The sequence below is a fragment of the Medicago sativa genome, chromosome 2, assembly GCF_051527215.1.
Source record: "Medicago sativa cultivar Bolivia chromosome 2, Bolivia_mono, whole genome shotgun sequence".
In the NCBI taxonomy this organism is placed as follows: Eukaryota; Viridiplantae; Streptophyta; class Magnoliopsida; order Fabales; family Fabaceae; genus Medicago; species Medicago sativa.
Window position 1 is genome coordinate 18,237,354 of NC_140750.1, and position 27,802 is coordinate 18,265,155.

Here is a 27,802-nt window from a genome sequence, read left to right on the forward strand (position 1 = left end):
TTTTTAATAAAAATTTCCAGAAAAATTCAAAATATTATAAGAATCACTCCAAAAAAAATTCAGAATTTTTTAACAGAACATGAATTTTTATATTTTTTATAGTTAAAAATTCATATTTAATTTGTGTTTTGTTAAAAATTCTAATTTTTTTTAGGAAATTTTTTTAGAATATTTTACACATTTCTGCATAATTTCATTAAAAAAATACAAAAATTAAATTAAAAATAGGGACCAAAAGTAGTGATTGAAAATTTTATAGGGATAAAAAGTCGAAGGAATATTTTAGAGGGACTAAAACAAAAAGTTAACATATTTATAGGGACTAAAAACATATTTAACCCTTATATTTATATATGCTATCCGTCTCAAATTATATGTTACTTATTATCACTCAAATTAAGAAATGCTATTAATATTGTATGGAGATGAAATATTATCAGTCACTTTATAAAATTATTGTTCATTAGTATGAAAAAAATAAATTAAAAAAATTGGAAAAATATAAATTAATAAATAGGAAATGACATAATAGGAAAAGAAACGTCAATGTTCATTGATATTGTAAAAGAACATATAATTTAGAACAAATATATTTTTTAATTAGAATGAGATATAATTTGCGACAAAGAGAGTATAAGCACAGTAGAAATAATGTACGTCTTCTTAAGCAAAGAGATAGACATGTTAGTTTCAGAGTTTCTGTCAGTTCTAACATAAATTTTTTTAAGCAGAAGAATGCTATTTACTTTTAAAATATATTTAGATGATAAGCACAAATCAATTAGTGATGGTAATAACGAAATATCCTTCAAAAAAAAAAAAGGAAATATGGTAACTTAAAAAAATGAATTATCTATCCAAAAAAAAAAGAAAATTGAAGCTTTCCGGTATTATGGACCAAGGAGTAGGGATGGGAATAGGTCAGGCCGGCCTACGTCAGGCCAGGCCAGACCAGGCTTTTTACTTAAATAGAGAAGGCCTAGGCTTTTTTAAAAGCCTATTTAGATTAATAGGCCAGGCCACATGCCATTCAAAAAGCCTCTTAGGTCTATTAGACCGACCTATTTAAGTAAAATGAATAATATTATTTATTATTATATAATATTTTGTACTTTGAATTAAAATAAAAACATGTTAACTTTTTCAGTAATTTAAGCTTATTAGTATAAATTAATTTTTTGCATATTTAAATGTATTATTATAAAGTAGAACTGAAATATGGTACAATATATAGTCAAATTCCCTAAAAACTCATGTTGATTATCAAAAGAGAGTTTAATCTAATTGATATATTAGTTTGCTAGTCTATTTACACTTAGATCACATTGCTGATTTAAATATGTTCATATGAAATATAATAGACTTTTAAATAGGCTAGCAGGCCGTATCAGGCTTTCAGAAGGTCAGACTCAGGCCTAAAAAGTAAGCTTATGACAGGCCGCAGGCCAGGCTTAGGCCTTCAAAAAAATTGGCAAGCCAGGCTCAGACCTTACAAAGCCTAGCTCGGCCTAGCCTATTCCCATCCCTACCAAGGAGTAAAACCAATTCACAAGTTTCCCCTAATATTGATGCTAATAAAAATGAGGTCCATGTTATGGAAGTAATTATGATGCATCAAAGAAAGATAGAATTACTATTTCTAGAAAAATTTATCTACCCCAACACTTAATTCTTTACCCTACAAACCATAAAAGTGAAACTATTACCCTTTTATCCTATGAAATGGCCATATATTTTTTTAGAATGAGATATAATTTGCGACAGAGAGAGTATATGCACATTAGAATTAACACTTCTAAAGACATCATGTGCATGTTGAAATTTAATTCATATTCTAATGTTAGTTAGTTAGTATGGGTTAGTTTAGTTAGTTAAGGGGTTAACCCATCATGTATCAATTTATTTGTGAAATCTTTAACATGTACCCTTATAACAATGTTATGCATGCAACCAAATCCATGAATCAATAATAGGAAAAAAAATATAAATAAAAAATACCTGCAAAAATAGAAGTTCGGCATTGAGAATCAAAAGATATTTATTTAAGTTTGACATAATGTCAATTCAATGAGTACATTTCATTATATAGAATCATCTATACACATTATATAGAATCACTTTCTGTATGAACTACTGCACGAGCACCTACAAAAAATAAAATAAAATTTGTATTTGCTAAAAAAGAAAATAATAGATGAAGAGAAAGTAAATCTAGACACAATTGTTGATGGTATAAGATCATAGTAATGTTTTTTCGTTTTTACCGGCGCCTAGCATTTTTTATTCTCACAATCTATCACGCATTCATCAAATTTGTTGTGTATCATGTCTTTAAGACATGACATGTTACACTTAAATACACACCATGATCTTGGGAGTCCTTTGAGCTTAGTTGGCCCAAATTTTTGAGATGGAGAGTTGCATTCAACATGTGTTACAATTAACATAATCATTAACATCATCACACCACATTTTCTTATCATGCTTACTTCCATGACTCTTTTTGATGTGTATATTTTAACAATCTCTATTATAGTTTATTTTGGTGATGTTTTAGGTTGTGCAAAAAGACCTTATTTATCGCCAAAAAAGTGAGGTATAAGACTTTTCAAGCGTGAAGCAAAACACATGATAATAATTTTCAAATATAAAAATGTCAAATCAATCTCTATTAGAATTCCCTTTTTGTGAATTTTAGGTTTCTAAAAAGACCTTATGACATTAGACGATAATAGTTTTCAAATATAAAAAGTCAAATCAATCTCTATTAGAATTCTCTTTTTAGTGAATTTTAGGTTTCTCAAAAGACTTGCTAATAAGAGGTTTCTTAGGAGACCTTATTTATGGCCATAAAGTTTATGTATAAAGGTTTTCAAACGTAAAGTAAAATACATGATAATAATTTTCAAATATATGAATTCAAATTGAAGAGGCTAAATAATTCACCCTAATTGACACAAGAAAGAATTGAATTTGAGACCTTAAAAAAAGTATACTCGTAGGTCCTAAACCAACACCATATGAATTCGTATATAAAAGAAAATAAAAATTAATATTAATGAAATCAAGGAATAAAATTTCCATATTTCAGAGTTAAACATTAATCAGTATACACCCCCTCTCAATTTGGAAAGGAGTTTAAACATATCTTTTGTCGAAGTGGAATGAGATATATTATTTCAGTGCGTTTCTAAAAGAGGGATAAAACATTAATCTTATGTTAAATCAATCCTTGGATAAAAAAATAGAATGCCTGCTTTTCCAAAATATGTCATTTATTTCATTATAACATATTTTATTCTTCTATACTTTCTATGTCATTAAATTTCAATTCTCATTGCCTAGACCTTCAAAAGTGAGAAATTTGAGAATCTAGACTAATTTGGTGAAAGTTTTTAAGTAATTTACTTCATTAGTAAGATTGAAGATATATCTTACCATTACATATTATGTTGATATATCCCTTTTATAATTAAGTGCATAATCTCTTATATAATAGACCTTCCGATGTAACACGGTTTTTAATAAATGTCTCTCACTCTCTCTTGCTTTCTCTCATTCAATATGGTTTCAGTCTCCACCAATATTTGTTATAGGCCACCGGCCATAAGGTTTCCTCTCGTACCGTTCACCATTTAATTATATCCACGCATAAAACTCATTAGTAATGGGCCTGAGGGTGTGCTAAAGACTCCTACATTGAATAAAGAGATGGTATAATGGACAAATATTTATAGATGAGGGCAATTCTTATCTTTTTTTTTTCTTGAACGGCAAATATATTAAGCAAGGCTAGCGCAAGGTGCACTTAACCCGCATAGGAGGAAAAAGAGTACAACATAAGAGAGCCTTATATACACGACACCTCTCCACCAAAAACAAACTCAATAAAAAACCCCCTTTGTTCCTATTACAACAGAAGCCGCAGGAACTAGAAAACAACCATAAAACTCCCAACATTAACAATCCCAAGACAGTCTGCACCGAAAAACAGCAACACCAGCAGCCAAGACCTCAACAAGAACAATTCTGCTGCTGCCAACAGGGGCGCAGACAGCAAGGAAGCCAAAACCCCGCCGACTGCACAGATACTGTACACAGACAGCAGCCTACAGCAGGTCCGAAACCACCCAAACAGCCACCTACAACAAACTACCGGATGCAACACCAAGACAGCAACGTGGGTTCCAACACCATTCATAAAACAAACACGTCACAATATGCAAGCGCGTCATGCTCCATTGCCACGAAAGCACTTTGATTTCCTCCACCATCTCGACCACCCCAATAATGTTATTATTAAAAATCCGATTATTTATTGTCCTCCAAACCACCTAAACCACCGTGATAGACGTTTGACAAGTGCACCAAATACTATCGAAGTAGTAAAAATATCGATCCCACGAGGACTGTTTTTAACTTCAATAATTCAATTTCGTTATATAATTAGGATGTGTAAAGTTTATTTTGTTTTGCCACGAGGCAGAAGATTTGGTTTGATTTTATGAAATCAAATAAAAGAAATTAGATTTGATTAAGAAAATATGAGAGAAAGATGAGATCAGATCCGTCGAATCCTCTAAGTTCCCCTAATTGGTCTACTGCACCTATTTGTTATGAACCCTCTTCTAGTTTACGATGATTAACAAATTAGCCCTAATCAATCCCTTGAGTTAGGACCCTCTTCTTAAACTACAGCCCCTAATTCCTTAGGTGGTCTAATAATTCTTGAAGGTTTTACCGAACGTTAACCTATTATCACTAACAAACGATTATCTATTCCTAGACTAACCCTGTTTATTAGAACAATTCAATTAGGTCTAAGTCAAAAGCCATGGTCAGTGGTCATTCGTTCTCACAAAATCAAGTTATATGTGATCAAGATATAAAAAGCATTAAGAACAATTGAATTGAATAAACTAGAATTGAATTCATAAACAAAATAGAGTTTCACAGCAACATGTGTCAATTAGGGTTACAAAGATTCATCTCGGATCTAATCTTTAAGAGATTTAGCTACTCATAATCGAGTTTACAAATAGCATAATCAATGAAATAATTAAAACATACATGAATTGGTAAAAGGTTGAAGAAATCGCCCTTCTAGCCGTCTCTGATGTCTCAAAATCGCACTTTGCTCTCCAAAATCGTAACTCCTATTCTTCAGATTGAGTGCAGTATTTATAGAAGTTTTGGGCCTGAAGTTGCAAAATCGCGCCGCGCCGTGTTAATAATCGCGCCACGATTTCACTCAAACAGGGATGTTGTAATTTTCTGCATCCAAAATCGCGCCACGCCTCATAAAAAATCGCGCCACGATTCTGCAATTTCCAGCACTTCCAGAATTTCTGCTTTTCACACCCCCAGACTGTCTAAAATTGCTACAGACTCAATAAAAACATCAACACAACTGTTTCTTCGAAATCTTCTATTTTTCTTGCTTTTCTTGCTTTTCTTGCTGCTTAATCTTGCTTGTGAACTCCAAAATGTGATGAAAATGACACTAAAAATAGCGAATAATTGACTGTCATCACAGCCCCAAACTTGAACCATTCCTTGTCCTCAAGGAATCTACTTGCAATATTGACAATCGACAGTAAAATAACAATTACCTGATCAAGCGATAGTACCCAAAAGTTCAACACCTTACTAGCTAAAGATGAGCTAGTTTGACTTGTACGCATCCACCAATTCACAACTCCACGCAAAAATATGAAAGGGTTCACACATAGTCGACATGCAATCTACATATTACCATACGCTTGAAAAGTTTCTAAACGTCAATCAAAATCAATGTCAATGCACACTTTGAGGTCTTTAAGGGTTATAACGGGGCTTAGGTGAAGGTGGGATAATATTTGGATAAGTAGGCTACAAAAAATTTGAGTTAGGCATTCCTACGGAAGTTAAGCACAAAATTCAATCCATCATTCATTCACCTTATGGAACAACAATTCCTGCAAAGGTACTAGAGAACACTTGTAACTATTGGGACAATCGAGTTTAAAGTTACTCGGATTTTCAATGTTTTGTCGCTTTTTCATTCTATTCTTTTCTTCCTTTTTTTTTTTGATACACCATTTTTGTGTGTATTTTTCATGATAATGTTCTTTGTTCTCTAGTACCCCCAGCCCCAAACTTAGTTGGTTGCAAATTCCAATAGCAACCCCAAACTTAATTATTTAGCAACATTCTACAATGCCTAACTCAGAAAAGCAATATGGGACAAGTCCTAAAAGTCTCTAAGCTTGTAATGTAGTTTGTCACCGAACAAAAAGTTCTAATCCTACCGGCTCAAATTGGTTAAGAAAAGGATAAAATATAACAGTTATAATCAGGGTAGGCTTCAAAAGGCTCACATGACCAAGCACTTTTGCCTCAGTGTGCTAATGACAAAGATCAATCAACATTAGAGAAAAATCGCAAGTTCTAGAAATGTAAATGCATGGAACACTCTAATATAAGTAAATTGAAAAACAAAATTTGGCCATGAATCCTTACAGTTTAGATATCTGGGAGTTGTGACTACCTATCTTTAACGCCGTACACTTCGCTTTTGAAACACAAGTCACTCCTCCTTTTGAACTTTTGGAATACCACTTGAACAAATATTTGTTACTAAACTGGAAAAAGTCAACAAACAAGCAAATTCATTAATCATAAACAAGTTCAAGAACAATTACATCAACGGGGGGCACAACCGAGTTAATCCAAAATGAAAATTAAAGACAAATTGTTTGACTCAACAATAGAAATAAAATACTGAAAATAAAGACATAATAAAAAGGATGGGTTGCCTCCCACCAAGCGCTTTCTTTTACGTCATTGAGCTCGACGCTTCAACCACTGTTAGGGTGGCAAATATGTCAAAAAGAACACATCATCCTTCTTCTTCCTCTTGTTTGATAGGAATTCCATGAATTTGGCACAAAGAATCAGATACTTCCATGCACCCACTGTTAAACCTTTAGAGTTTGAACTCTCCCACCTTAGAGAAGGACATTCATCCATTTGCACACGAGTGATTTCCTTAACCCCTGTTTGTTCAGACTTCGGAAAAATGTCAGCACTCCTCACTTTTGGATTTTCTTCCACCACAACTTTGTGACACTCAATCTCCATCTGAACTAGCTTCCTCTGAGACTCATGTGCTTTCTCAACAAGATCACCACACTGAACATCAAACTTTTCAAATAAAAGTTGATTTGACACCAAGAAATCATCTAAAATATTCTGAAGTTGAGTATTGTAATCGATGTTGATCACCTCTTTCTTCCCTTCACCATCACTACCTGGTTGATTTGCCTCATGATGATCACAACTCGAGATTTTGTTGTCCAAAATTTTGATCTTAAAAGATAGCATATATTTTTCATACTGCAACTTAGCAATCTCTTCTGTGTCATAGAGGAGTACCCTGTCTATCATAGCTGCAAAACTTGGATAAACTTTTCAGTAGCACAGTACAATGAGAAGAAAATAAAGAGCATAATATTTTTTTTAATATATATATACAAAAATATAAAAGACAGAAATCCTAAATAATAACGTAATTGCCAAATTGAAATGACTCAACAGTCCCCGGCAACGGCGCCAAAAACTTGATAGACGTTTGGCAAGTGCACCAAATACTATCGAAGTAGTAAAAATATCGATCCCACGAGGACTGTTTTTAACTTCAATAATTCAATTTCGTTATATAATTAGGATGTGTAAAGTTTATTTTGTTTTGCCACGAGGCAGAAGATTTGGTTTGATTTTATGAAATCAAATAAAAGAAATTAGATTTGATTAAGAAAATATGAGAGAAAGATGAGATCAGATCCGTCGAATCCTCTAAGTTCCCCTAATTGGTCTACTGCACCTATTTGTTATGAACCCTCTTCTAGTTTACGATGATTAACAAATTAGCCCTAATCAATCCCTTGAGTTAGGACCCTCTTCTTAAACTACAGCCCCTAATTCCTTAGGTGGTCTAATAATTCTTGAAGGTTTTACCGAACGTTAACCTATTATCACTAACAAACGATTATCTATTCCTAGACTAACCCTGTTTATTAGAACAATTCAATTAGGTCTAAGTCGAAAGCCATGGTCAGTGGTCATTCGTTCTCACAAAATCAAGTTATATGTGATCAAGATATAAAAAGCATTAAGAACAATTGAATTGAATAAACTAGAATTGAATTCATAAACAAAATAGAGTTTCACAGCAACATGTGTCAATTAGGGTTACAAAGATTCATCTCGGATCTAATCTCTAAGAGATTTAGCTACTCATAATCGAGTTTACAAATAGCATAATCAATGAAATAATTAAAACATACATGAATTGGTAAAAGGTTGAAGAAATCGCCTTTCTAGCCGTCTCTGATGTCTCAAAATCGCACTTTGCTCTCCAAAATCGTAACTCCCATTCTTCAGATTGAGTGCATTATTTATAGAAGTTTTGGGCCTGAAGTTGCAAAATCGCGCCGCGCCGTGTTAATAATCGCGCCACGATTTCACTCAAACAGGGATGTTGTAATTTTCTGCATCCAAAATCGCGCCACGCCTCATAAAAAATCGCGCCACGATTCTGCAATTTCCAGCACTTCCAGAATTTCTGCTTTTCACACCCCCAGACTGTCTAAAATTGCTACAGACTCAATAAAAACATCAACACAACTGTTTCTTCGAAATCTTCTATTTTTCTTGCTTTTCTTGCTTTTCTTGCTGCTTAATCTTGCTTGTGAACTCCAAAATGTGATGAAAATGACACTAAAAATAGCGAATAATTGACTGTCATCACAGCCCCAAACTTGAACCATTCCTTGTCCTCAAGGAATCTACTTGCAATATTGACAATCGACAGTAAAATAACAATTACCTGATCAAGCGATAGTACCCAAAAGTTCAACACCTTACTAGCTAAAGATGAGCTAGTTTGACTTGTACGCATCCACCAATTCACAACTCCACGCAAAAATATGAAAGGGTTCACACATAGTCGACATGCAATCTACATATTACCATACGCTTGAAAAGTTTCTAAACGTCAATCAAAATCAATGTCAATGCACACTTTGAGGTCTTTAAGGGTTATAACGGGGCTTAGGTGAAGGTGGGATAATATTTGGATAAGTAGGCTACAAAAAATTTGAGTTAGGCATTCCTACGGAAGTTAAGCACAAAATTCAATCCATCATTCATTCACCTTATGGAACAACAATTCCTGCAAAGGTACTAGAGAACACTTGTAACTATTGGGACAATCGAGTTTAAAGTTACTCGGATTTTCAATGTTTTGTCGCTTTTTCACCTTATGGATTTTCAACAAATAAGCAAATTCATTAATAATAAACAAGTTCAAGAACAATTACATCAACGGGGGGCACAACCGAGTTAATCCAAAATGAAAATTAAAGACAAATTGTTTGACTCAACAATAGAAATAAAATACTGAAAATAAAGACATAATAAAAAGGATGGGTTGCCTCCCACCAAGCGCTTTCTTTTACGTCATTGAGCTCGACGCTTCAACCACTGTTAGGGTGGCAAATATGTCAAAAAGAACACATCATCCTTCTTCTTCCTCTTGTTTGATAGGAATTCCATGAATTTGGCACAAAGAATCAGATACTTCCATGCACCCACTGTTAAACCTTTAGAGTTTGAACTCTCCCACCTTAGAGAAGGACATTCATCCATTTGCACACGAGTGATTTCCTTAACCCCTGTTTGTTCAGACTTCGGAAAAATGTCAGCACTCCTCACTTTTGGATTTTCTTCCACCACAACTTTGTGACACTCAATCTCCATCTGAACTAGCTTCCTCTGAGACTCATGTGCTTTCTCAACAAGATCACCACACTGAACATCAAACTTTTCAAATAAAAGTTGATTTGACACCAAGAAATCATCTAAAATATTCTGAAGTTGAGTATTGTAATCGATGTTGATCACCTCTTTCTTCCCTTCACCATCACTACCTGGTTGATTTGCCTCATGATGATCACAACTCGAGATTTTGTTGTCCAAAATTTTGATCTTAAAAGATAGCATATATTTTTCATACTGCAACTTAGCAATCTCTTCTGTGTCATAGAGAAGTACCCTGTCTATCATAGCTGCAAAACTTGGATAAACTTTTCAGTAGCACAGTACAATGAGTAGAAAACAAAGAGCATAATATTTTTTTTAATATATATATACAAAAATATAAAAGACAGAAATCCTAAATAATAACGTAATTGCCAAATTGAAATGACTCAACAGTCCCCGGCAACGGCGCCAAAAACTTGATAGACATTTGGCAAGTGCACCAAATACTATCGAAGTAGTAAAAATATCGATCCCACGAGGACTGTTTTTAACTTCAATAATTCAATTTCGTTATATAATTAGGATGTGTAAAGTTTATTTTGTTTTGCCACTAGGCAGAAGATTTGGTTTGATTTTATGAAATCAAATAAAAGAAATTAGATTTGATTAAGAAAATATGAGAGAAAGATGAGATCAGATCCGTCGAATCCTCTAAGTTCCCCTAATTGGTCTACTGCACCTATTTGTTATGAACCCTCTTCTAGTTTACGATGATTAACAAATTAGCCCTAATCAATCCCTTGAGTTAGGACCCTCTTCTTAAACTACAGCCCCTAATTCCTTAGGTGGTCTAATAATTCTTGAAGGTTTTACCGAACGTTAACCTATTATCACTAACAAACGATTATCTATTCCTAGACTAACCCTGTTTATTAGAACAATTCAATTAGGTCTAAGTCAAAAGCCATGGTCAGTGGTCATTCGTTCTCACAAAATCAAGTTATATGTGATCAAGATATAAAAAGCATTAAGAACAATTGAATTGAATAAACTAGAATTGAATTCATAAACAAAATAGAGTTTCACAGCAACATGTGTCAATTAGGGTTACAAAGATTCATCTCGGATCTAATCTCTAAGAGATTTAGCTACTCATAATCGAGTTTACAAATAGCATAATCAATGAAATAATTAAAATATACATGAATTGGTAAAAGGTTGAAGAAATCGCCCTTCTAGCCGTCTCTGATGTCTCAAAATCGCACTTTGCTCTCCAAAATCGTAACTCCCATTCTTCAGATTGAGTGCAGTATTTATAGAAGTTTTGGGCCTGAAGTTGCAAAATCGCGCCGCGCCGTGTTAATAATCGCGCCACGATTTCACTCAAACAGGGATGTTGTAATTTTCTGCATCCAAAATCGCGCCACGCCTCATAAAAAATCGCGCCACGATTCTGCAATTTCCAGCACTTCCAGAATTTCTGCTTTTCACACCCCCAGACTATCTAAAATTGCTACAGACTCAATAAAAACATCAACACAACTGTTTCTTCGAAATCTTCTATTTTTCTTGCTTTTCTTGCTTTTCTTGCTGCTTAATCTTGCTTGTGAACTCCAAAATGTGATGAAAATGACACTAAAAATAGCGAATAATTGACTGTCATCACACCGCATGCCAAATCAACCAAAAACCTCTCCTAAGCTTCTTGGTAGTCGCCTCTCTAGACCAACAAAGCGCATGAATGAACAAATTCGGTGGCGTGATAAAATTCAAATTCAACCACCTCATAACCTCCCACCAAACTTTAGAGACTACCTCACAATGTAGGAATAGATGGAGCGCCGATTCCTCTACAAGATCACAAAAAACACAATGCCTTGAGTCTTCTTCCCCCATGAGTCTTCTCTTATGAAGGTTAACCTTTGTCGGGATCCTATCAAGTAACAACATCCAAGAAAAAGCCACAACCTTCGCCGGCGCCCTACTCCTCCAAAGATCCCGGAAAAACTTCTCCTCCACATAGGGCGTGGCTCCTTCGTCTAGGAGTGACCGTTGAAGCAACATGTAACACGACTTAACGGAAAAAACTCCATCCTTGTCCGGTTTCCACACCCATGAGTCCGCACCCTCCCCAATGGCCACCCCCTCCAACCGAGCCAAAAGAGTAGTAAGGAGGTCCTTTTCCTACTCAAACAACTCTCGACGCCAAGATAACATCCACCTCACCCCCTCCGAGTTCCCTTGGAAAAACTCCCCAACCAACCCCTCTTGATGAAGGGATAAAGAATAAAGGTGCGGAAAAGATTCCATGAGAGATACATTAGACCCCCACGCCTCCTTCCAAAATAACGTCTTCATACCATCACCCACCTTTCTAACCAACTCCGCATTAAACCACCCAAACCCATGGAGCCCTTCCAACATCATTAAATCTTTCCACCATCTAGAGGTATACGAATTCCAAACTTCCCCCACTCTTCTACTTCTAAAACTAACCATCGGCCCATATTTATCTTCAAGAACCTCCTTCCACAAAGCCGACTCCTCTTCAAGAAGACGCCATTTCCACTTCGCAAGGAGGCTAATATTCATCAATTTAATGTCTCTCACCCCAAGCCCACCTTTGGCCCTAGGTTGGAAAACTTTCTTCCACTTCACACAACATATCCTCTTTCTTCCCCCAACTCCTCCCCAAAGAAACCGTCGTTGGATACCCTCCACCTTTTTAATCACCTTTGCCGGCATCTTCAAGAATGAAAGGTAGAAAATAGGTATAGAATTTAACACCGAGTTTAAGAGAACAATACGCCCTCCTAAACTAATGTACTTATTCCCCCAAGAGCTAAGTTTCTCACTAATCCGCTCCAACACCGGCTCCCATGTTGACATCTTCCTCGCATTAGCGCCAACCGGTAGGCCCAAATACATTAAAGGGAGCGAACCCAATTTACAATTGAGAAATGAGGACGCCATATTCAAAAAATCCGCCGAAAGATTCACACCAATAAGGCAACTTTTATGGAAATTTACCTTTAAACCCGACACCATCTCAAAACCTCTTAGCACCGCCTTAAGAGTCCATAGGTTCTCTATCGACGCTTCGCCTATACACAATGTATCATCTGCATATTGAAGATGAGAGATCACCTTACCCCCCCTCTTTACTTCAAACCCCTTAAAAAGGTTCCGGTTAACCACATTTTCCATAAGACCGCTAAAACCTTCCGCCACCAAGAGAATTGTCATGCTACCACAACAAACACATGCCTTCATCCATGAAATCCACTTACCCATGAAGCCAATTCTCCTAAGCATATATTCCAAAAAGCTCCACTCCACCGAATCATATGCTTTCTCAAAGTCCACTTTAAGAATTAAACACTCCCTCTTTCGCAATCTAGCCACCTCCACCACCTCATTAACAATCATCACACCATCCACCAAATGTCTACCTTTCAAGAACGCCGATTGAGATTTGGAAATAACCGCATTCATCACTTTTGAAAGCCTACCGGCTAAAACCTTTGCAAGGATCTTATATAAACCACCCAACAAAGAAATGGGACGAAAATCTTTTAGCGAAAGAGGACTCTTCACCTTTGGAATAAGCGTGACAAAGTAAGATAAAAGACTCCTCGGAAACACCTCGTTACCATGAAATTGGTCAAAAAAGATTCTAACCTCATACTTAATAAGATACCAAAATTGCTTGAAAAAAGCAAAATAGAAACCATCCGGACCCGGGCTCTTGTTACCATCACTTCCTTTCACAACCAACTCAATCTCCTCCATTGAAAACGGTGCCACAAGCGCTTCATTATCAACATCGAAGATGGATGCAAAGTTCACCCCATCCAATGTAGTTCTTTCCCACTCGGAACTCTCCACATGAGCCTTGAAATAGTCAACCACTGCTCTCTTAATGTCATTAACCTCCACAACCCAATCATTGTCCACCTTAAGAGCTTTGATACCATTGCGGTGCGTTCTCAACTTAACACAACTATGGAAAAACTTGGAATTAGCATCACCCTCTTTGAGCCATTTAGATCTAGACCTTTGGAAAAGTAAAGTCTCTTTGCTCTTCCATAACTTCCATAATTCCTCAAATTTTTGTTTCCTAACCTCCACTTCTACATTAGTCAAAACGTCTCGTTCACCTTTCCCATCAAGTTCCTCTATCTCCTCCCTCAAAGAATTTAATCTCATATCCACATTACCATACTCCACCCTACTCCACTCTCTAATAACCCCCTTCAAGCCTTTCAACTTGGATTGTAACACAAAACCCATCCACCCTCTTCCCCCATGATTCCTCCACGCCTCTTCCACCACCCCCTTGAAATTACGATTTTGAAGCCAAAAATTATTGAAACGGAAAGGTTTCAGGCCCCAATCACACATGTCCCTTTTTAACACCAACGGCAATGGTCGGAAACATCTCTAGGTAGTGCCCACAATGAGACATTATGTAACATCCCGCTCGTCAGCTAATGGAAATTTTACCTGTTAAATGTATCAGATGACTCAGGTTCATGGAAAGTGAGTATGGCGAAAATGTTAAGTACGAGGGAAGCTAATAGTATGTAATATTAGTCAGGTACGGATGTATGTATCAGTGTTAGGCAAACACGTGCTAAGACGGAAGGGCATTTAAGTAATTGCGCGCAAGGGAGTATATAAGTGATGTTGGCACCAAAATCTCTCATTTCCACTTCTCTTTCTCTCTCTAGGTTAAGAGAAGAGAATTCTCTCCTCCTTCTCTCTATAAGGCCGCCCCATCTCTCCCTCTCTGGACCATCAAAGCTTCCCAAAATCATGCAAATGGTGATCAAGCAAGGATCTTAGAAGCTTCATGAGAAAGAAACAACAAAGAGAAAGGATTGAACTTGGATTTTGGGCTAGGGTTTAAACTTGGGGAAAGCTTGGAGCTTGAGGAATCACAAGGAATATGTTAAGGTGAGTTCCATAGATAGATTACCATCCTTTGGGTTGTGTAATTTCATGTTTAAAGGATTGATTTATGTTTATGAGGGATTTAGAACCCTAATTGTACTTTTGATAAATTCTTGTCAATTGGATGTTAAAATTGCCATGAGATATGTTTAAATGAAGCTATATATGTTGTTGGATGTATGGGTGCATTACAGGGTCCAATTGGTCGAATTTTGGGTCGAAAATGGCGAAAACCCGTAGCCGAAAGCACCGAAAACGCGAAAATTCGCAGCGCTGCGCCTGCACAAGGGCGCTAGGCGCCCACACACAGGGAGCCAGCGCTAGGCGCCCTACTCCTGGCGCCAGGCGCCCCAGACAGGACAACGTTCACGTTGTTCTGCGCTCGGGTGCTTGGGGGCAGTCGCGTGGGGGTCCGTAGCGATCGTTTCGGTGTATTCTTGTACTGTTTTCATTTGTTTTTCTACTGGAACATATATGGTTTTATCAAATCTTAAGAACTTATAAACGGCTTGGAATTCGGGTTTCGGCACATTCGGTCTTTGGAAATTAATGAAAAATCTGTACACATCATCCATTGATCTTTGAATCAAAATCATGGCAATCTTAACATGAATGGCAAGAGTGAATCAAAAGAGTTTAAGTCGATATTATTCGGGTAGTAAGCACTAAGAAAGGGAATAACTTAGAGCCTCGACATAGTAGTCGAGAACTAGCAAGCTTAGCAAGAATTCTAGGATGTCAAGATGCGAAGTATATTATGTTCGCATATGATCGAGAATGATAGGACAAGTATGTTGAGATGTGGATAGGATAGTTTATCTCTCCTCTATGAATAAGATATTACAAGCATGAACAAGTATGATATTACCATTAATCGGATCGATTAAGGTTCCGAGGTAAACATGTATGCATAATTAGGTTTAACCTATACGAAAGACAAGACCATGATTAATATGTGTAGGTGACATGTCTCTTGCTATCCACATCAGGGGGATACAAGGGGTTCTCGTAATGAGAACGATTCAAGCCGTAAGGGACCCGCATGTCACTGAGTAAACAAGACGTAGGTGCTCGTGTCTCTTGTTATCCACGCCAGGGGGATACGGGAGGTTCTCGACCTAAGGGGAACGGTTTAAGCCGCAAGGGACCCGCACGACACCGAGGGAGTCCGATGTACGTACATCGGTCATGTATGGGATTGATCTCGGGGTTACTCCACTCGGGACTATCCGTAAAATGAATCAAGATAATAACTGATTGTTCAACGCTAACCTATGAATGAACTTAGATACGTTTATGTTTATTATGATTATGTTTAAGCTCATGGACGAGCCCATGTATGATTATGTTTAAGAACAAGAACAAGAGCAAGTTATGGATAGAACAAGTAAAGAATATGAAACCGTGACGAACTTAGGTTCCCCTAATCGTCCGGGTTAGATTTATGTCATGATTATGTTAGTTTAGGCCTTGATACGTAGATCGTATACTTGGCTATGCGGTCTTAGATTTTCCCCCCTCGACCGCCATGACATGTATAGGAAGTGAAGCCTATAACAAGTGAGGAAAGACTATGACGGCTCTAGTATGCACTCCCGTCTGAGTATGCAAGTCCCCACACACGTATAATCAACCGCCAGGTTGTAATGTAGACACGTGGTGACCGTAGGTTTCCCCTTGAGGTTGCCTATAGCCTAGGATTTAGGGGAACTCACTGAGACATTATGTCTCATCCCAATCCTTATTTGTTTCAGATAAACAGGATGATTATGCATGCTTGGAGCCGGATGGATATTACTTCAAGGGTTCGTTCGTAAAGCTGCAGGACGTTATGGACATCAAGGATGTATTTTTATGTATGGATGAGTTGTATGGTATTATGATTTATACGAACGTGACTTGATGTAAATATTATTCATTCGTAAAATTTTTATGTTGCACATTTTAATGTATCCAGTACTAATATTAACACACGTGCCAGACTTTCTAGATACGTCTGGTATGGGTGTTACAATTGGTATCAGAGCAGGTCGATTCAGACCGTGCCTTGGGTCATTAAAGTACAACTAAAGTAGTGGGACCATTGGGTTCCGGGTAAAAGTTCTAATTGTTGTTGTTAGTTGAGCCTGATCAACTCAATTTAGCATTCGACTATTGGAATGGATGCCTGAGAGCTGAATAGGACCCAGGAGGAATGAAGTATGTGATGAAGGTGCACTGGAAAGTGTGGACTCAGGAGTAAGAACTCGGAATGAGTATTAGCAAGAGCTTGATCGTGCCAAAAGGTGGCCGGTGAACTAAGCAAGCTCAAGTGTGAATCCTCCGGGAATGTAAGGCATGTTAAGAAAGAACGTTCCGACAAATTCTAGTAAGATGTTAGTGATACTTCATGTATCCGTAAGTGAAGAAGTGGATATATATATATATATATATATATATCTAAGCATGACCGGAAGCTTCGGTAAGAATTGTTGTTGGAATGGGATTATTGTATGCAAAGGAAATGTACTCAGGAACGTAAGTACAAGACTAAAAGTTAAGGAGAAGTCGACATATGTTGATGGGATTAGTAAGCTCTCAGGGATTGAGATACGAGAACAGAAGATTTATATGTTCAGTAAAGGTTCTAAGCAGTGAATGAATTAGCAGAGAAATAAGTTAAGCTGTTCATAGGGGATGAAGTTGAAGTATTATGTGGAAGTTTTATGATAAGTGAGGTGATGAACAAGGCATTAGTTTTAATGTGCCGTGAATTGAATGGATTGGTGTTAATGCTTGCCATGTAACAATTATGAAATATTTTTTTTATGATGACCAGAAGGAATGATGTGCATTAGATTACTTGAGAAAATGAGATTTTTATGTAAATTATGTTTTTTTTTCGGGAAACTAATTTTTAGAAATTACGCCAATAGCGAAAAATTTCACTAATAGCGAAACTGGGGCGAAAATTTTCAGTTTTTCCAAAAACTGTCATTTCGTCTCTAGGGCCTTAGTAGCTATTGGGGGTTGTTTTCACAATCTTTTATGTAACAAACACTCTCTATAACATCAAGTATTGGATGCACATCGCACCCTATGATTTCTAAGGAAGAAAAAGCATGGACAACTATTAACGGAATCAATCCGGTTCAAGGTAACATTAGAAGTTAACGTGGCAAGAGCTGGCGAAGAGCTTGGGTCAAGAGATTTAAGGTTTCAGCTCATGGAATGGATTAAGTGGATGCAAAGACATGAGATGGAAAGTAAAGTGGTAGAGAATTATGCGAAGTCACAAAATTTTCAGGTTTTATGAAGTCATGAGTACCCCCGGATCTATGTTTTGCTTAATTGAATTGCTTAAGCCCGTTAAGATGATGAATTCAAAAGTTTACAAGATTTTTGAAAGGTAGACACATATGTGCGATTGGAGTTGATGTTTATAGATTTTAAAAGAAATTTGCAGGTACCGGTTGTTACGACTCATGTAGAGTGGGCTAAACTCATCGGAACTAATGTTGGATGACACAGTTGTGTCGTCAACTTATTCCGTGATTTTAGAGAAACGACTGGGGCCAAACTTATTACGTTTTTATGTAAAGAGAAATCGTCAACACCAATGACTCGTATGTTAAATTAAAATGTTTTCTGAAAGAAATTAACGAGCAAGCATTCGTTTGATTACGCAAAACATAGTACGTGAGAATATAAGAATACAATAAAGTATGATCAAGAAAAGTATGTATGAATTTATGATAAGTCTACAATGGGAATTCAAGATTTTTCAGAAACAAGTTTATGTATGATAAGTATATGTTATGAGGTGAAATCAACCAGTGAGAATATAAGGTCCATCCCCAGGTAAAATAATATAGTAATGCGTCAAGTCTACCGTGAGATCCAATCTTGCAAAGTATTGTGAGGTGCATGTTTATGACAATGGTTGCCACATGGAAGGTTCAAGAAGATGATGCTCGTAAGGAAAAAGAATGTGAAGTATCAGTTGTCTCAATGGATTAGAGTATCAACATGAAACATGGCAATGGATTTGGAAGCTCAACCTCCCAGAGAATCTGAAGCATTTTATTTGGTTGGCTGTGCATGGTAACCTTCCAACGAATGCATTTCGGGTTGGTAGACATTTAACCTCAGATTCATCATGCAAGAGATGTGGAGCTAGTATTGAGTCACTTTTTCACACCTTTAGAGATTGCCCCCTCTCATTGGCGATCTGGGATGCCTTGCTGTTTAACAAAGATACAAATTTCAATTCTCAGGATTTCAATTGGTGGTTCAAACATTATGCCCTTGCTCCTAATGGTAATATCTTTGTTATTGCATGTTGGGTCTTATGGAAGGCTCGGAATCATAAGGTTTTTAATGGAAATGATTGGGTAAATTGGGTTTGTCTTAGCCATATTTATTCTCTTCATTCAGATGTGGTGGTGCACCTTTCTAATGATGCAATTCAGAGGCCCATTAGACGGGTTAAATGGATTCCTCCTTTGAATAATATCATCAAAGTTAATGTTGACGGTAGTTCTCTTTCTAATCCTGGGAGATCAGGTTTTGGAGGTCTTATTAGAAATAATAATGGTGATTGGTTGCTGGGTTTTTCTGGATTTTGTGGTATTACTTCTTGCTTGGCGGCCGAATTGTATGCCATTTTTCATGGCCTTCGTATTGCATATGATGCGGGACACAGGAACATTATTCTTGAATCAGATTCTATGATGGCTCTTGATTTAATCATGTCGGATGTCCAAACTCATCATCCTCATGCTCCTCTGATTAGTCAGATTGTCCAACTGCAACATAGAGATTGGATTGTTAATTTTCATCATACCCTCCGTCAAGGCAACGAGTGTGCGGATTGGCTTGCTAAGCATGGTGCTTCTTCTTCGGATGCTTTTAAGACTTGGATTGTTTGTCCTCCTCAACTGCATCATTCCCTTCTGGATGATGCTCTTGGTGTTGCTCGCATGAGATTGTAGTTTGTTTTTGTTTTTATCATTTCTTCTTAATCAAAAAAAAAATGGATTAGAGTATTAGTTAAGGTCAACTGGTGGGAATCAGAGTGGCGCAATGAAAGTTAATAGATAACGTTTCGGACCGTAACCATGGAACTTGAAAGTAAGAGTCTTCTTAAGAAGCATTATGGAGCAGGCGGGGAGTTTTCGAAATATTAAATAAGTAATGAGACCGATACAGTCAGTGAAGAATATATGCTATGATAAGAAAAATGCAAGTAAGAGTTGAAAGGTTCTTGCTTGTGACTCAAAGTAACGGCTGGATTATCAAGTGGGATAATCGGTGTCTGAAGAATGGTGCCATATGGGAAAAGGTAACCACAATTGAACATTAGCCGGATATGATGTTTCGAAGATCTAAGTTATTGTTCCTGGAACGAGGAGATGAAATGACGACATGTGAGATAAGGATCCTATATGATTTATGTTATGCAACTATGTGAGTCTCCAAGATATGTATGTAAGTCAAGAAAGCATAATAAGGAAGTTACTTTTGGAAGTTCAAGAATTTCATTATGGAAAGAGATACAAATCATGAGTGGTGCACAAAGGAATGTATACCCACTTATGTCAAATTTGTTAAATGATCACGATACTTGCTATGAAGATTTTGAACTATGATTTAAAAACTCCCAAATTTAAATGGGTATTGAGAGACTTGGAAACGAAATTGTTTTTAACATGATATTTTCTCACCAAAATTCTTTTAAAAGGTTATGCCTCTATTCGTTCCAAGAATCTGAATACTGATGTTTAGAAAATTTCTTAAAGCAAAGTGTTAGAACGAGTATCGTTATTATTTAACAAGAAGTGACAATTGAAAGTAAGCGAATGCTATGGAGAGAAAAAGGTGTTGAAGTGAACAACAAAGTTTTACGAGGTGCACAAGTATATGTTAAAAGTATTCAAATGCAAGAGGTCTAAGTCGGAAGTTTAATAGCATGTAAGTTACAAGATGGGTTGATGAATGTCAGAAGTAGCGGTGCATATAAATTTTACTTCTCCATGATAAGTTATATGAGTTGCCATGAATTCGAATGCTAAGAGAATAGTTATGAGATCAGAAGATTTCTTAAGACTCTAAAAAGAGACAAGAGATTCGTAGAATTGTCAGGATAAGTAATGTCAGAATGAGGCACATGTCTCAAAGTACAATAAGTAAACTGATGTATGAATTATATGTTTAACCGATAAGATTATGTATGTATGAAAAGATGTTTTAAAGTTACAAGTAAGCACTGCAGGGCAAACCTGGTTTCTGGTAGGATTTCAGTTAAAAGGCAAATCCTGAGTGTTCATGTTTATGATAAGATACCTTTATGACTGATTTATGTTAAGTGAGTACGGTGCGAGTCTGAGACAAGGAGTTATGTGTAGCAAGGTAAGTTCCAAGTCATGATATACTAAGATAACTCTAAGTTGAGTGATATTAAGATCAAGAAGGTTATGTTCAGTTACATGTGGGTTAAGAACAAGAGGAGGACATGATGCGTTAAACCCTTTGGATATGTATGAATGGAAAGATGTTTGATTCAGACTATAGATGATAAGATTTTTGTCATGAGGATTGGTAGTTGGTCTTTAAATTTCGAGGACGAAATTTCTTTAAGGGGGGTAGAGTGTGACATCCCGCTCGTCAGCTAATGGAAATTTTACCTGTTAAATGTATCAGATGACTCAGGTTCATGGAAAGTGAGTATGGCGAAAATGTTAAGTACGAGGGAAGCTAATAGTATGTAATATTAGTCAGGTACGGATGTATGTATCAGTGTTAGGCAAACACGTGCTAAGACGGAAGGGCATTTAAGTAATTGCGCGCAAGGGAGTATATAAGTGATGTTGGCACCAAAATCTCTCATTTCCACTTCTCTTTCTCTCTCTAGGTTAAGAGAAGAGAATTCTCTCCTCCTTCTCTCTATAAGGCCGCCCCATCTCTCCCTCTCTGGACCATCAAAGCTTCCCAAAATCATGCAAATGGTGATCAAGCAAGGATCTTAGAAGCTTCATGAGAAAGAAACAACAAAGAGAAAGGATTGAACTTGGATTTTGGGCTAGGGTTTAAACTTGGGGAAAGCTTGGAGCTTGAGGAATCACAAGGAATATGTTAAGGTGAGTTCCATAGATAGATTACCATCCTTTGGGTTGTGTAATTTCATGTTTAAAGGATTGATTTATGTTTATGAGGGATTTAGAACCCTAATTGTACTTTTGATAAATTCTTGTCAATTGGATGTTAAAATTGCCATGAGATATGTTTAAATGAAGCTATATATGTTGTTGGATGTATGGGTGCATTACAGGGTCCAATTGGTCGAATTTTGGGTCGAAAATGGCGAAAACCCGTAGCCGAAAGCACCGAAAACGCGAAAATTCGCAGCGCTGCGCCTGTACAAGGGCGCTAGGCGCCCACACACAGGGAGCCAGCGCTAGGCGCCCTACTCCTGGCGCCAGGCGCCCCAGACAGGACAACGTTCGCGTTGTTCTGCGCTCGGGTGCTTGGGGGCAGTCGCGTGGGGGTCCGTAGCGATCGTTTCGGTGTATTCTTGTACTGTTTTCATTTGTTTTTCTACTGGAACATATATGGTTTTATCAAATCTTAAGAACTTATAAACGGCTTGGAATTCGGGTTTCGGCACATTCGGTCTTTGGAAATTAATGAAAAATCTGTACACATCATCCATTGATCTTTGAATCAAAATCATGGCAATCTTAACATGAATGGCAAGAGTGAATCAAAAGAGTTTAAGTCGATATTATTCGGGTAGTAAGCACTAAGAAAGGGAATAACTTAGAGCCTCGACATAGTAGTCGAGAACTAGCAAGCTTAGCAAGAATTCTAGGATGTCAAGATGCGAAGTATATTATGTTCGCATATGATCGAGAATGATAGGACAAGTATGTTGAGATGTGGATAGGATAGTTTATCTCTCCTCTATGAATAAGATATTACAAGCATGAACAAGTATGATATTACCATTAATCGGATCGATTAAGGTTCCGAGGTAAACATGTATGCATAATTAGGTTTAACCTATACGAAAGACAAGACCATGATTAATATGTGTAGGTGACATGTCTCTTGCTATCCACATCAGGGGGATACAAGGGGTTCTCGTAATGAGAACGATTCAAGCCGTAAGGGACCCGCATGTCACTGAGTAAACAAGACGTAGGTGCTCGTGTCTCTTGTTATCCACGCCAGGGGGATACGGGAGGTTCTCGACCTAAGGGGAACGGTTTAAGCCGCAAGGGACCCGCACGACACCGAGGGAGTCCGATGTACGTACATCGGTCATGTATGGGATTGATCTCGGGGTTACTCCACTCGGGACTATCCGTAAAATGAATCAAGATAATAACTGATTGTTCAACGCTAACCTATGAATGAACTTAGATACGTTTATGTTTATTATGATTATGTTTAAGCTCATGGACGAGCCCATGTATGATTATGTTTAAGAACAAGAACAAGAGCAAGTTATGGATAGAACAAGTAAAGAATATGAAACCGTGACGAACTTAGGTTCCCCTAATCGTCCGGGTTAGATTTATGTCATGATTATGTTAGTTTAGGCCTTGATACGTAGATCGTATACTTGGCTATGCGGTCTTAGATTTTCCCCCCTCGACCGCCATGACATGTATAGGAAGTGAAGCCTATAACAAGTGAGGAAAGACTATGACGGCTCTAGTATGCACTCCCGTCTGAGTATGCAAGTCCCCACACACGTATAATCAACCGCCAGGTTGTAATGTAGACACGTGGTGACCGTAGGTTTCCCCTTGAGGTTGCCTATAGCCTAGGATTTAGGGGAACTCACTGAGACATTATGTCTCATCCCAATCCTTATTTGTTTCAGATAAACAGGATGATTATGCATGCTTGGAGCCGGATGGATATTACTTCAAGGGTTCGTTCGTAAAGCTGCAGGACGTTATGGACATCAAGGATGTATTTTTATGTATGGATGAGTTGTATGGTATTATGATTTATACGAACGTGACTTGATGTAAATATTATTCATTCGTAAAATTTTTATGTTGCACATTTTAATGTATCCAGTACTAATATTAACACACGTGCCAGACTTTCTAGATACGTCTGGTATGGGTGTTACACATTACCCCAAAAGTCCACCCATTCTTCCGAAATAAAAGCTCTATCAATTCTACTCATAGCAAGGCCATTTGAATTATACCACGTAAACTTCCTCCCGACGAGATTAACATCCTCCACCTCTAAATTATTAACCACCTCATTAAAAAGCTCCACCTCCCGCCTATTATCCAAAGTAGACCCCACATTAACCCCCCGTCTTTCCTCCCGGTTAAGCACCAAATTAAAATCACCAATAAAACACCAAGCTCCACCCCCCAACGAGCTCCTCATTAAAAGCAATTTCTCCCATAAACATTTTTGCCAACCAAATCACATTTAGAGTACTCATTAACCACCAAACATCTTCGACTCAACGGTCCCCATTCCAAACACACACCAACAAGCCCTTCCCCCACAAAAGAGTAAATAAAGTTAGAATTAGACTTACGCCATATCGAAAGAATACCTCCACTATTTCCAACCGACGGAAGGAAAGCCCATTGGAAATCATCATCTCCCCATACATTGCGACAAACGGAATCCGAAATCAACTCCCTTTTAGTTTCTTGAATAGCCAAAAAATCAACTCTTTGACCCTTCACCAAGTCCCTAATTTTCTTTCGTTTTAACACGCCCCCCCCCCCCCCCCCCCCCAAACCTCTAGCATTGAAGGACAACACTATCATTGATTACCTTCCATCCTCTCCCTAATAATTCTTTTCGCTACATCACCATCTTCTAAGACAACCAATCTATCCACCACCATGCCATCCGCCATTGTAAAAGTTACGCCGGCCTCTTTGTCCACCTTCAAAATATGCTCCGCATCCACCCTCTTCCTTGGCAATTCTCATCTTAAAAGTCGGTTTTACGAGACGTGATAGCCTCGGTGTAATTTTCTAGCTCTTGTGAAATAGCTCAGTGCAATTTTCTTCATATTGACATGCATCCTGACATAATCTTGAACAAGAACCAAGATTAGTCCTAATTGCATTTGCACTCTTGAAATCAAATGGAAAATCCAAATCAGCATCATATATATCCAATTATCTCTTTCAACTCATTACTAAACTCAATCATAAAAGAATGATAATCTATCTCATCCGTAAACTTTTTCAAAAGCATAATGATACAACAAGCAAAGTTGACAGTAGTGTCATCAGATGGTAACCAAATCACAACAGGTCTTACACCAATTCTATACAAAGCTTCTTCGATGGAGTTTCTGAATGCATCATACACATCACATAAAATAGAACCAACATCAGTGCATAACTCTCCAAAGTTTCTTCGATGGAATTTCACCCTTAATTTTCCACCAAAGAGTTGTCTTCTTCTCACCAATGTCGTCATCATTGTTCTATTATATTTATGGTGCATCATCTTCTTCAATGCTTGTGATTGATAAAATATAAAAATTATTATTTTATGATGATGTGGCAAGAATGATTTGGGTGATTGACACTTGAATTTTTTTCCGAAAGGATGGAGGATGTTCTTGTAAGATTAAGATTAAGACAATATTAAGATAAAATTAAGACTAAGATAAAATTAAGACTAAGACCTTATTTATAGACACAAAAAGTGAAGGTATAAGAATTTTCAAGCGTAAAGCAAAATACATGATAATAATTTTCAAATATAAAAAGTCAAATCAATCTCTATTACAATTCTCTTTTTAGTTAGTTTTAGGTTTCTCAAAAGACCATATTTATAGCCATAAAGTGTATGTATAAGAGTTTTCAAACGTAAAGAAAAATACATGATAACTAATTCTAAATATAGGAGTTCAAATTATATAGTATATAAAAGAAAATAAAAATTAATATCAATGAAATCAAAGAATAAAATTTTCTTATTTTAGAGTTTAACATCAACCAGTATGTCTATAACCATCCCTTTCAATTTCGAAAGAAGTTTAAACATATCTTTTCTCAAAACGGAATGAAGTCTTGAAATTAACTTTGATTCATTTAAAATTCTTTAGAAGAAACATTAAAGGCGAAGAATACGATGACACACTTAAAGTTTGATTGGATATGTACTCATCATCCAGTTATTCAATGATATGTCATATTTTTGTATTAAATAGCGAAAAGACGGGCGCGTGAGTGCCCGTCTTTCTGTTCATTTTATTGCGTTAACGTTTTAAAATTATGAACGGTGTTTTTTTTATGAAATTTTGATTTTGATTAAAACTAAAAAAACTATAAATGTGTGTTGCTTTCAAGTTATAAAAAAATCAAACTAATCATGATTATCTATTATTTCAACGACACCGACAATAATAAAATATAACAAAAAAATATAATCTAAATTCTTTTTTAAAGACACCATAAACAATTTTATTATAGAAAAAATTGTTTAAGAGTATAATTGAAATGATAAGAAAGTAAGTATAAACTAGACTCTAACCCATACGATGTACGAGTTTTGTAGAGTTTCATATATAGGTATAAAACTGACTATATTAAATTCTGTGAAGTAATCAAAATGTGAAATATGATTCTTCTGCTGTCTGTGTAATTTACCACGGTTTAGGTTTTTTTTTTAGAGAAACACGGTTTAGGGTTTGCTATATATAGCCGAGTTTGCATGGAAATTAGGGTAGCCGAGTTTGTTTGGAAATTAGGGTATTCTGTTTGTAAACGTATTAAATAAGTGTACAACAACTTGTCCAAAAAAAGTATAGAAACAATATATACAAACGATGACACAGCATGATAGGAATAAAAAACTCATCAGTGAGGAGAAATATTAGGGATTGCTGCATTTTAGAGTGAATTTGTTAGATTAAATTGGTGCGTTAGGGAAATTATTAGGTTAAGTTGCTGCAGACCTAATAAAATTAATAAATAAGGATACACTCATCTAGTTTGTTACACTTTTTAAACAATAAAGGAAAAAAACAAAAAAACATAGAGTAAATTACACTCTCATCCACTCAAAGACACTTGAATTACACTCCCCTCCGTTTGGTTCGAGAATTAGGAGGGGAGGGGAGGGGAGAAATTTTAACGGAGGGGAGGGGAGGGGAGATATTTTAATTAAAAGTGTGTTTGGTTCACAAGGGGAGGGGAGGGTTTTTAAAATTATTTTACTGTTTTACCCTTAAACTTAATTAAATACGGATAATAAAGTAACGAAACAATAACGATGTAATCGATATAAACTTAATTAAATAAGGATAATAAAGTAACGAAACAATAACGATGTAATCGATAACAACACGATGTAGACGATGGAATAATGAATTAGTAATAGGGTTGTTACAATTACAAGTAGTAATAAAAGTTGTTACAAGTAAAAATTGTTAATAATATGGAATAAAAGTTGTTACAAGATAGTATAATCTATAACCTAATAATAGTAAAAGTTGTTTCAAAATAATATAGCCTAATAATAATAAATGTTGTTACGAGGATAATATTGAGATTTCAAATTTTTATAAGGATAATTTTGGCAGTGCAATAAAATTTGCTCCCTCCCCACCCCTCCCCTCCCCTTCTAAAAATTGAACCAAACACTTCAAATTAAAAATCTCCCTTCCCCTCCCCTCCCCTCCCCTCCCCTCCCCTCCCCTCCAAAACTCTTGAACCAAACGGACCCTAAGAGAAGCTTGAATTACATTCTCTTCCCTTCTTATGTTAAAATCTACACTTTACTCCCTCAATTTTTTTTTATTTCTAATAATCTAGCAAAAAAATAATGAGCTAACACACTTCGAATAAAATAGTATTGCTGGTCTATTTTAATATAATAAAAATTTGAATACATATTTTTTTCTATTTTTTATTCACAATTACATTAACATGTAGTCCTAAACCCTATTATAAAATATGAAACAACCCAAAATAAAATTTAAATATGTGAAAAAAAAATATACTAAAACAAGGTTATTTAAAAGTTAATTTTATACTCTAAATTATAAAAT

The 27,802-nt window shown here is 36.4% G+C and overlaps 2 long non-coding RNA genes across 2 annotated transcripts; both read left to right on the forward strand.

Annotated features, from left to right (window-relative positions):
• Positions 1-14,622: 14,622 nt before the first annotated feature.
• Positions 14,623-16,770, forward strand: LOC146945160 (uncharacterized). The gene is made up of 2 exons (XR_015026258.1): positions 14,623-14,763; positions 16,515-16,770. It is a non-coding gene; the product is annotated as an uncharacterized LOC146945160 (long non-coding RNA).
• Positions 16,771-21,193: 4,423 nt separating this feature from the next.
• LOC146945161 (uncharacterized) lies at positions 21,194-23,815 on the forward strand. The gene is made up of 2 exons (XR_015026259.1): positions 21,194-21,878; positions 23,630-23,815. It is a non-coding gene; the product is annotated as an uncharacterized LOC146945161 (long non-coding RNA).
• Positions 23,816-27,802: the final 3,987 nt, after the last annotated feature.